Source organism: Sparus aurata, chromosome 4, assembly GCF_900880675.1.
Source record: "Sparus aurata chromosome 4, fSpaAur1.1, whole genome shotgun sequence".
Taxonomy (NCBI): domain Eukaryota; kingdom Metazoa; phylum Chordata; class Actinopteri; order Spariformes; family Sparidae; genus Sparus; species Sparus aurata.
Genome location: NC_044190.1, coordinates 2,102,253 through 2,114,669, shown reverse-complemented (window position 1 = coordinate 2,114,669; position 12,417 = coordinate 2,102,253). Strand labels below are relative to the sequence as shown.

Genomic DNA, 12,417 nt, shown 5'->3' with positions numbered 1-12,417 from the left:
CCACTGGGAAGTTTAGGATTTTTTTAAAATTAAAAACAGAGAACACAGAACAGGAAAAACAGTGCAAAAACCAAGGGAACCGAAGGACAAAGACTGGTTCCTCCCTCATGGAGCTTCCAAACGCAGAGGGTGTGTTGGAGAAGGAAGCTCTGGCACTCTCCAGCAGGTTTCCATCATGCTGTGGAGTAACAGAAAAGATCATCAGGAGATTTATTAGGTTGAAGTTGTGGATTGAAGCAAAAAAAAAAAAGGCAGGAAAAAACAGCACTTAAAAGATCACCATCTTGGAAGCAAGAGCCAAACCAAGAAGGTGAAAAAGAACAGTGGCCTAGGTTTAACATCAGGCAACCCCAGAAGAGCTGAAAGTGTTTCAGGGTAAAGCCAGCATCACTGCCCCTCCATCTACCTGTATCCAGCAGACATCACTGTTCCACCAACCACCAGAACCAGGTTATAAGGTGTCTGCTGTACTGGGTGCGTTATATTCATCAGTGTTCCTGATATTTTGCCCTCTCCATTGAAATACTTGAAGGCAAAATATAAGCAACAATTGTTGAGCTAATGCAGGCCAGCCCAGCACCACCACCCACTCTGTCCTTAACAAATAACATAAAGTAGAATGAACACCTTTCTGGTAATGTCAACAAAAACTGAACATAAGTAGAATTTATGGCACAGCTGTTGTACTGCACTGCATGAAGTTGCACAGGTGTATCAAATAATATGACTCATAGCAATGGTTATGGTTAGTATTATTCCTTTGATAATATTGCAAGATGATACCCGTCTAGTATGATTTATTATGCCTGACCCACCTTACTATGTTTCCAGTCTCACTGTGGTCCACTCAGTACTCCTGGCCTGCAGCATCACTGACGCTCCACAACAAAGTGCTCCAAAGATGCGCAAGATGATATCACCTGTTAGGGACATTTGTTTAGTATGACTGCTTGAAAAGCATCACATTCATTATGTTTTCAGTCTCCCTATTGTCTACTCAGCACTCCTGGCCTGCAGCATGCAAAATAAAGTTGTGAAGTGGCATCACTGCACCTATATTCGAATATCAAATATAAACTGGCAGCCCTAATATAGTAGGCTATTGGATAAGTGTATGGGCTGCAATATTTCACAAAATAGCTCTCTGAAGCTAGAAACATACTGACGATGGTATTGAGTCAGTGCAATGCGATGGTGAGAGACATTATGAGTTCAGTTCATAATTAATGTCCTGATACAAGCTTCAACCGTCATTGCGCAGCCTCAATGATATTAAATTGATGTTTAACTACAATCACACTCCCTACACATTAACCTCGCTGATGGTATAAATTGACAGCGTTGGATTAAGTTGTATTTGGAGAACCGAATTTACAATTTAGCCTGTTGCATGTGTAGCTATCGTTATCTAGTGTGCTAGCTTAAACTTTTATCTGTTACTATTCTCTGAATCTTCTAATCTAGACGGGGACAATCCGACAACATACTTAATCACTCATGTCAATTTAATTCCGATGCACTACTGATGTGAAAATGTCATTCTTTAAACATTTTACCTTGATCAAGTGTTGCTCCGATCGTGTGCTCCAAAAGAATTACATTGGGCGGAAGTTAGCTTTCGCTAACTTCCAGGAACTTTTGCGGGGCTCCATGCTCCGCCATTGCTGTGAAAAAACTGAACCATTGCAGTAAACGGAGTAGGCGCCACTCTCTCTCTTTAGGACTCTAGTTTCAACCTGCAGGTAATACCCTTTCCTCTTCTCACACACATCCAAACACATATTGACACACAATATGATTCATGATATGATTTCTTACACTGATAACTGCTAATGATGAGAAATGTGCTTTCATTTTTTGTAGACCAAGCATTGGAACACGGTTTAAGGCAGAGAACAGGCACCTAACGGAGAGACAAGTCTACCATTATTAAGTATCAACTGCAATATATAAGACAAGATATTGGTCAATGTTATCCACTATCCCTTACATTATTATGGAGAACTGTAAGTGTATATAAATCATTGAATGCGTTGGCATAAAAATCTAAGTACTTTGCTCCAAGAGCTCGAAATACAGACAAGTCATCAGTTACAACTCACATGGGCCTCTAAATTGCTGTCTTTTCACACGTGACCTTCGCCACACTTCTGTCACGGTAGATTTGCAAATGTGTGTGGTGATTTGTGTGATTCTTTTTCACATTTACAATCTGATTACACACACACAGATTGAGATACAGACACAACTCTCCGCACACATTTGTAAATACTTTTACTGCAATAATAGAGAGCCGAAGTCACGCTCCTTCTGGTGTGCACCATGGGACCTTATTTCAGAAAAGGTTTGTATGGCATTCAATGGTGAGAGACAAATTATTTCTTGAGCCTGTTTGAATTGAGCCACACCCCAAAATAGCAAACAGCAAACTCCTCATCCTACTTTTTATAGTAAGGACTTTTCAGTGGTACTTACTTTCTCCTTTTTCCTTTCCCCCACCCCCTGATGCACCAAAGATCCAGCTGATTACTGGCAATTTGGAGGAGGATTCTTCCTTATCTGCTGCATTGTCACTTCTGGTACAGATTCATTGAATTGCTGTGGTATGTTTTGATTTTACTTAATAGTACACTGTATATTCAGCTTTCTAAATCAAGAATATAATGCTTGTCCACAAATACTACAAATATCATCAGAACTACAGTGTACAGAGCCCCCAACAGTCAGGAGAATATAACTGAATTGGAAAATACAAGCTAAAACACAACAGACCACAACCCCCTCAGCCCAAAAGCTCTCCACTTGTTTCAAATGTGAAATCATGACCTCATTATGATAGTACTGTTAACAGAAAAGATACACATATGGAGGAATAGAATTTTTAGTTTTTCTGATTTTGTAAATTTACAACTCAATACATTAAATAAAGGGGTTTTAGAATCAACAGTGGTGTGTATTTCATTTGTAATTAAGTTCCCCACCCTACTTTAATTGAAAACAGTGAAAATATTTAGGGTTTTTGTTTGGCAGCCATAGCTGCCAGTCATTTGACTGTTTTTCCAAGTTGTTTTTTAAGGCTTATTAAAGGTGTTTGATCATGATTTAGGAAAAAGCATGGTCGCTTTATTTAAAGTGTTTGATTGTAATAATTTAGCAAAAATCTGTAAAATAACGGTATTTTTCTGCAGAGCATTTAATGAAAATTTGTGTACAAGTTATGGTTCTGGACTTTATTTGAATTAGGATATTTTACTTTAATATTACGGTTTTTGTTTGGCAGCCATAGCTGCCAGTCGTTGACCGTTTTTCTAAGGTGGTTGTTAAACCATTTTAAGGTGTTTGATCATAATTTAGGAAAAATTTGTAGAATAACGGAATTTTCAGCTGAACTCTTAGCATTGTCACTTTATTAAAAGTGTTTGATTGTTATAATTTAGGGAAAATCTATAAAATAACGGTATTTTTCTGCAGAACTCTTAGCATTGTCACTTTATTAAAAGTGTTTGATTGTAATAATTTAGGAAAAATCTGTAAAATAACGGTATTTTTCTGCAGACCATTTAATGAAAATTTCTGTAAAAGTAATGTTTCTGGACTTCATTTGAATTAGGATATTTTACTTTTATATTACGGTTTTTGTTTGGCAGCCGTAGCTGCCAGTCATTGACCGTTTTTTTACAGTTTTTTTTTTTTACAGTGCAAGCAGGCACTGTTTGACTCTTCTATTACCCATCTCCAGCATGGCTGCCAATTCCTCCTGAACCACTTTTCTCTTGTGTTATGGTAACCAATAGGGCAATGAACGCGCCTCGATATCACTGCATGAAAATGAAAAGTGGGATTTTCGTCCCCACAAACGCCGGGAAATCTCCTATAATTTTTGGCAGTTAACGACAATTTGAACATCGCCTTCGTCTGTGCCACATATTGAAGGAAACAAACCATGACGTATGTGGAGCTTGTGGAGGTGCTAATGGCTCTAATTAGCATATGAAAAGCAGCAAAACCACGCCTGGCCAGAGAATGTGTGGCCTGGCTTGAATTTCCTCATTCAGTATTTGATGAAACCACTACTTTTAAACAAGGAAAATCACCTGTGATTGCTTGGCAGATATGTCACTATTGGTCACCCTGGGTCATTATACATATACACACATATATATATACATATACATATACATATACACACACACACACACACATATATAAATATATATTTATGATATCAAGGACATGAATGAATTTATTGAGGAAAGGAAAATTTGCCAGGAAGGTGCTGTTTATTCAAAAAAGAGCTTTATTAGCACAAACGCAAACACACAATTATGTACAAAGCGTAGGAGATCTGCCCACACAACAAATGGGAAGCTCACGAGAAGCCCAAAATCCTACAGCACCGTGAAGTGTCCGTTTGCCTCGGAGCTGTAGGTAAATGGCGGCATTCTGTCTGTATTCAGTCCATTTTGCTGATGTCTGTGGTGCGTTGCCCTGTACTTCGGAGTCACCTCTAATCTTGACTGCAGCGTGGCACAAAGCTCGGTGAGCTCCTGGCTGCCAAAGGCATCCATCCAGACACCCCGCCGTCTTCCTCATCAGACATTAGGTCTATGATGCACCGATCGATCGGCAACCGATCGCAATCGGCCGATAATGCCCCTATCGGTTTTGATCGGAGTTCTCAAAATAGATCAAATCAGGCCGATTAGATGACGTTTCAATATAGAGACAGTGCACTGACTGCATGCAGGGTGGGAATTTGACTGCGGCCCCGCACTTTGGCCTAATCGTAGGCTACAGTGGCCTCTGTGCCCCTGGCCCGCACGTAGCGGGCTTGCCTTTAATTACAGCCATCCGAGTGCACAGTAGTCATTCACAGTACTTCAGTGAGTCCGCGGTTCGCGCAGGTGGAGCCTCATCATCACGATGACCTCAAGTGAAAGCCTCTCTAACAGCAGCAGCGTCTCAAAACAGAAGAACGAAACTTACAGCACAGCGAGCGAGCGCAGCCGGTTTTGACATGATACGCAACTGACATATGTGGTAGGATTTAGTCCGGTAAAGTTGGAAATATATTCACAGATTCGAACTTCCCGGATCAATAACTCATAAGTGAAACCTTGTTAAAACACAAACGACGACTCTTTCCTACCGTAGTAAGGAAGACAACGAGCTACAACCGTATTTTCATCAAAACGAGCGTCTGGACATTAACTCTGGTCTGTATGGTCAGCCGTCTGTGAGACGAGGGCGCAGGGACCGTCTACAAAGTGCAACACCGAAAAGAGATACTACAAAAAATATTCAATAACTCTAATATTCAGTGTGGTGTCACAAAACTCACCTCTCCCTAATCCTACTTTAAAAAACGACTTTCTAATGTAACTTTAACTTGATTTTGGTATTAAAAAGTTTGAATACATAATCCATGTCTTATAAATTAGGATGTTATGGTATCAGTCTGAAAGGTAAATCAACACATTTTACTCAGTGGCCTTTGTGCCCTGTCATGTGGCCTTGGTGCCCCTGAAAAAAAAAGTGAATGCATTCCCACTAGTAAGCTACAGTTACTCTATGTAAGCTGAGTCCAAGTTGTCTCTAAGAGAGTCTCTAGAGTGTGAAATATTGCACATTGCCTCAGCCTGCAATAAAACGGTGGTCAATTCATGGTACTTTCTCATCTCCTAATTTTTATACTTAATACAATGTCAATGTTGTGTAAGAAGAATCATTAATTAGATATATGAAAATTACACAAGACAACAATATAGAAGAATTTATGGATTTGACGCTGTGATCGGCAATATCGGGATCGGCAGATACTGCTTTCGGTGATCGGTGATCGGCCCCAAAAATCCTGATCGGTGCATCTCTAATGGTGGTGCACTTCCAAAGGTCCACCTCATCCTCAGCTAGCACAATGTGTCTCACTTCCAGCAGCTGTAAAAACAATCGATAAAGACAATCAGTACTGCGTATGGACACAGCGCATCTATTAATGCACCTGAAAAATAGTCACATTGACCAAAAATGGATCTAATCTAATAAGTCTTACCCTCGTTCTTTTTTCATCAACTCCGAGCTGAACTCTTCACAGCTTCCACCTGCGATGCAAGATCTGGTTGTTTGTACCTGAAGCTCCTGTGTACTGTCTCGTAATATGTCTTACAGGCAGCTGGAAAACAATTGAATGAGAGTCGTATGAATAAAAAAAACGTAAGTCACAGTAAAATTAAACAAGGGAGGAGAAAACAGTAAAAGTTACTTACACACAATGGCGTCATTATCAGCATCATGTAAATCTGGACTTGCAGACATAGCTCCAAGCAAATAGGAGGTCACAGCCTTGTTATGAGGCAAGGTTAGTCTGTGAAAACTAAATGCTAACAGCGATAAACCTCCGTGTCCCTCTGCGGCAGCGAAGTGCCCTCCGTCGGCGACACTCTCCGTGGCGACCCGGCAAAGTTACTCCCATCAGCGCAGGCCTCTTCTCGACCACGACCGTGCCACTAGCCTAGCTCCTGCTAGCTGGTTTAGCCGAACTTTATTCGTGTCCAATAAAACACAAACACTTCGACTGTGATGTCCAACTCACACATGCACAACACGTCGTCCGACAACAGTTCACAGTCCATTAGTGATAAAACACGACACTGACGAATCACACAGTCCACTGTTTGTTGTTAAGTGTAAAATCTCTCAGAGGTCATGAACTCTCAAACATAATAATAATTACTTTTTGACTTCTTTTAAAACATTCAGAACCCATGAAATTAGATTTTAGAGTCACACATTTTAAACAGAAATTATTTATACATTTTAACATCTTATTTATCTCAAAATATTTAATGCACATTTTAACTTCTTACTGGCGTTTTATCTTTAACTTGTTCACAGGAGAGAACAAATAAATAATAAATAATTTTGTGTATCTTTTTTACATAACATTGGCCATTGCTAATGACACACACAGTAATTAATCTAGCGTACTTTCACTAAATAAATCAATTCAAGCTAAAATGTAAGAGTCTATAATTACGCTATTCTGAGCCTGATCTATTTATACCAGAGATTTTCTTAAATCTTAATACCTTTTGGAAAAATGTCACCTGGGGTAAAACGCCCCCTGCTAGCCTGATTTGCATTTGTATAGCTCATAGCATTTTCATTTACATGTTAAAGCCTCCCCTAGAATTAGGGGGAGGAGGGTCATGGGGGGACAACTGCCAAGCACCACGTCAATTTCCGTCAATTCTCGGTAGTTTTCAATGTTGTCTGCAAATTGCCGTGTGCAGTCGTAAACCCAAACTTCCGGGACAATCTACAGTGCTGCTTACTGACGAAAATCCCACTTTTCATGCAGTGTATGGTGCCGTGTGAGGTCTGTGTGTCCTGGCAGAGGGGAGCATAACACTGCTGCAACCTGGCAACATCTGCTCCTTGGGACAGTGTGAGATGGTCATCACAGAGGAACAAGGCGGAATTGGAGGACTTTGGCACCTCAGGCCCCAGCTCATCTCTCTCTGTCACCGTTGTCACCAGGGAAACAGGCTCCGCCTCTCTCCATGCTTTGAGGAGGTTGAGGTGGTAAATTTGTGTTGACCCTCTCCTGTCAGAACGCACAACATCATTCAGTGCGATTACATGACACTCAAGAAAACCGAATTACTGGGTTAATCCGACTATGATCGGATTTTTAAGATGCATGTATACCAGGGGTCTCCAACAGTATCCAACTCATCCAACTTATCCAACTCAATAAGTAGCTCGCCAAGCAAATCTAAAATAAAACATTAAAAGAAAGAAAATAAAAAGAATCTACCCTATGCATAAAAAAAACCTCACTCATAGCGAACTCTATCTACTTACTACAATTCTAGATCTACAAGAAAAGATCTCGTAATTATGAGATCAGGATCTCGTAATTTTGAGAAAAGATCTCGTAATTGCGAGATCCGAATCTCGTAATTATGAGAAAAGATCTCGTAATTAAGAGATCATACTTTTACAGTAAATACTCCCGGTAATAAACTGAAGGTATCACGAAGGTATCCGGATTTCAAAGTAAAGGACGGCATGAGAAAAAACAACAACAACAACAAAACTTTGTTTCCATAAGTAGTTCCAGATTCATAAACTGCTGGATTTATCACTTCCTAGACTACTTGCATGCATAATGTGAAGTACTTCTACTGTGTACTTTTCGAGTAATCCTGTGTCAAAATCCTTAACAGAGAAAAAGAATAAGGACATTTCGCCCAACTTTTATGTGTTATTAAAAAACATATTTTCTATTAGTAGACCAAGATTCATATACTGCTGAACTAAGTACTCCCTATACTTGTGTAACTATAGTACTTCATGTACTTCTACTGTGTACTATTTAAGTAATCCTCTGTCAAAATCCTTATCCTCGTATGCTTCATGGGTCTGACTGAGACTGCAGTCTGACCCACACAGTCACCACCAGCCACTCATCAGAGCGGCTTCAGTACGATTACCGTAAATGTTATTCACAATCAATGACGCACCTTTCCTTATCTCATAATTACAAGATCCTGATCTCATAATTACGAGATCTTTTCTCGTAATTACGAGATCCTGATCTCGTAATTATGAGATCTTTTATTAGATTAGGTAAGGTGTCTAATTTTTTTTTTTATCCAGTGAATGCAATGCGCTTCTGTAGAAGCTAGCATACGAGATAAACAATGACTGAGGCAGGGCTATCGAAGAAAAAAAAGAAGGCGTACCATTTCCATCAACAGTGGGAGACTGACTATTTCTTCACAAGTGTGAAAGACAAGTGTGTGTTCTTGATTTGCGGGACGAGCGTTGCAGTCGGGAAGAAAAGCAATGTGGAGCGGCACTTCACCACACTTCATAAGAGATTTTCCTTCTGGCAGCAGCCTGCGGTCAGCTAAGGTGAGCGAGCTGAAAGTGGGATTGCAACGGCAGCAATCGTTGTTCACGAAACCAGTGAAGGGAGCTGAGGCTGCAACCGAAGCGTCATTCAAAGATGCCCATCTTTTAGCAAAGAAAAAAAAACCTTTTACAGATGGGGTTTTTGTCAAGGATGCAATGACTGTCGTGGCTGATTCTTTGTTCAAAGATCACAAAAATGGCCCTAAAATCCTGTCTGCTATATCAGAGGTGCAGTTAGGCGCGAATACCATGGCAAGGAGAGTTTCTTCGCTCTCAGATGAAGACTTCTCTGTTAAAGAGGAATTTCTCACATTGCTACCTTTGAAAACAACAACCAGAGGCCTGGGCATTTACAATGTAGTGAAGAACTACTTTGCCGAAAAGAATGCCATTAGAAAAATTGGTGTCAATAACAACTGATGGATGCCCAGCCATGACAGGGAGGCATAATGGCTTCATTGCAAATTGCAAAGCAGACCCGGATTTTTGAACTATCATTGCATAATCCACCAGCAGTCCATTTGTGCCAAAGTCATGGGGTTTGATCATGTCATGACACCTGTCATAAAGATAATAAATTCTATTCGAGCAAAGGCCAAACAGCATCGAAGTTTCAAGTTATTTTTGGAAGAACTTTCATCAGAATATGGCGATCTTTTGCTGCATACAGAAATCAGATGGCTTAGCAGAGGAAAAGTCCTGCATCACTTTTTAGCCCTTCTGACAGAGATCAAAGCTTTCATGGAAGCAAGAAATGAGGATACAACTCTGCTGTCTGACACTGAGTGGCTACTGGACCTGGCATTTCTAGCAGATGTGACCGAGAAATTAAACAACCTGAACTGCGAATTGCAAGGCAAGGGGAAGACAATCAGTGACATGATTAGTGCTGTCAAGGCTTTAAAGGCAAAACTGGGCCTATTTCTTCAACAAGTGAAGAAAAGGAAGATGCAGCACTTCCCTTCTGTGCACAAAATGCTGGAAGAAAATTATGCTGCATCTGGGGCCATGGACATCCAGAAATACATCCTCTTGACCAGGCTGGGTGAGGAGTTTGAGAGCAGATTCACAGACTTTGTGGCTGGAGCCCTGTGCCGCATTTATTTCAAACCCCTTCATGGATGTGGACATATCTGACATTTCTGAACAGATGGGTGAGGTGTTCAGTCTCAGTGCTGTTGATTTGGAGATGGAAATTCTCAGTCTGCAAAATGACATCCAGCTTAAGTCACATAAGTCTGCTGTACCCCAACATTAGCACAGGAGCCGTGAAATGTGCTACCCTGTTTGGCTCAGCATACCTGTGCGAATCTGCCTTTTCTGACATGAACTTTATCAAGTCCAAGTTTCGAACTTGTCTCACTGATGCCCACCTGGATAACTGCATCAGAGTGAACCTCTCGGGATACACACCAGACTACAATGCCCTGGTCGACAGCATGCATTGTCAGAAATCTCATTAAAGGTAAGCATATAATATTAAAATGTGCTAATATACACTGCAAAAACAAAACAAAAATAAGGGGAGTAGAAGTAGCTCGCGACTTGTTTTATTTTTTGAAAGTAGCTTTCATCCTAAAAAAGGTTGGAGACCCCTGATGTATACACTTTAGTCTGACTAAAATTGGACCAGATTGTATTTCTCACAGTCGGATTAAAACACCTAGATTTTCGATTGATAGTTGCATTGCTCCTGCATGTGTATGTTCTATCAGATCGGATCTGATTTTGCGTTCTGCGCAGGCGCAAGATTTCTTTCCCGGGGCCGTGAGCTGGAAGTAGAAGGACGGCGACAGTCACGTCTTTCCTCCGAAATCATGCAAGCAAGAGCGCCATTGTACATCTGGTTTGTGTAATTATCATGTACGCCATATACAAAATGTACAAAGATGTACCTTCGTCTCGCTCTTCGTACGCCATCCTTCTCGAATGCCGATGCAGTTTGTTGTTGCTGGTGACGTAGGTCAGAGGTCAGCTGGAGGTGGCTCTATTACCACTAGTTGAAATGGGTACAGCACCACCTATCATACCAGGGTTTGACATGCTTCGGCCAATAATCCGATTTTCTCACCGGCATTTATACTCGGACAATTGCAGTTGTCTGATTGAGTAGCATGGTCCGACTAAGCTGTGCATGTAAATGTACTGACTGTCAATGTTGCCTGCTCGCCGTGTGACCAAGATGGGTCCTTGCCACTTGGTGAGTAATTTGGAGCCGGCTGACAGGAGTAATACAAGCACTTTATCTCCTGGTGCAAATTGTCTCAATCTAGTTCCTCTGCTGTACAGTCACTGTTGCCGCTCCTGGGCCTTGAGAAAATTCTCCCGTGATAGCTGCCTTAGTGTGTGGAGTTTTGCTCTGAGGTCCAGGACATACTGAACTTCATTTTTAATCAGGCTTGGCCCTGCCTCCCAGCTATTCTTGACCAGGTCCAGAGCCCCTTGCATTGTCCTGCCAAATAGCAATTCAAAGGGAGAAAATCCCATGTAGGCCTAGGGTGCCTCCCGCACTGCAAACAACAAAGGATCTAGCCACCTATCCCAATTGCCTCGTGCACAAACTTATGGATCACTGACTTCAATGTTTTATTCAGAATTCAACCAGGCCGTCAGTCTGCGGGTGATACACACTAGTCCGAATTGAAGTGATGCCCAATAACCCATAAAGTTTTCATAGTGTGCGTGACATAAACAAGGTGCTCTGCTCAGTTAGGATCTCATTCGAGATCCCAACTTGGGAGATGACATGAAAAAGCGCCTGTGCCACACTTTTTGCAGAGATAGTGCGCAGGGGCACTGCTTCAGGCACAAAGGCACTCTTGGGATGGCCAGCTAGTTAATCAGCTGGCACTCTGGGCAAGACCAGTGGTGTACATCTTCTTGAATGCTGGGCCAATAGAATTGGGCCGTTATCTGTTCTAGTGTTTTGTCAGCAGCGTCGGACAACCTTGTATCACCACTGAGCAAAGCACACATATCCCATGTCCCTAACGGTCAAGAATGCACCCCCACACATTCCCCCATAACCTGTTAAACCCAGGCCAATCCATGCCCAAAATTAGGGGGTGGGAGAAGTCCTCTTTCCTCTGTCCAGATGTTTGCCTTACAGGTGGGATCTTAACTACTACCTCGCCTCCCTTGTCATTTCTGAGTGCAAGAGCTGTACAAGACAAATAACAAAGCAAATATTTTATAATAACAGCAATTGTTTAATCACAATCAACGTACAGTACGTGTACATTTATGAACTTGTAGTCTCCTTAAATCATCTTTACATTCTTTGAGCCTTTCCCAGAGGAAATCTCACTCCTAAGTCAGCATATTAACTCATTCTTTTAAGGTGGCAATCTCGCCTTGTGCTTTTCAATGGCTTGCCTAGCCTCCTGCAAAGCTGTCTGTGGAGCAGGGTCTTCTTAAATAAGTTAAGGCTTTATATTGAAATACTATTATATTTTTGACAATCTCCCTCTCCTTAAACAGGGTGGTGCACAGAGA

The 12,417-nt window shown here is 41.3% G+C and overlaps 1 long non-coding RNA gene across 1 annotated transcript; it reads right to left on the bottom strand.

The window, feature by feature from the left end:
• Positions 1-27: 27 nt before the first annotated feature.
• Positions 28-891, bottom strand: LOC115580632 (uncharacterized). Its single transcript, XR_003983890.1, has 2 exons — positions 816-891; positions 28-178 (listed from the first exon to the last, which is right to left on the bottom strand). It is a non-coding gene; the product is annotated as an uncharacterized LOC115580632 (long non-coding RNA).
• Between the last annotated feature and the right edge of the window lie 11,526 nt (positions 892-12,417).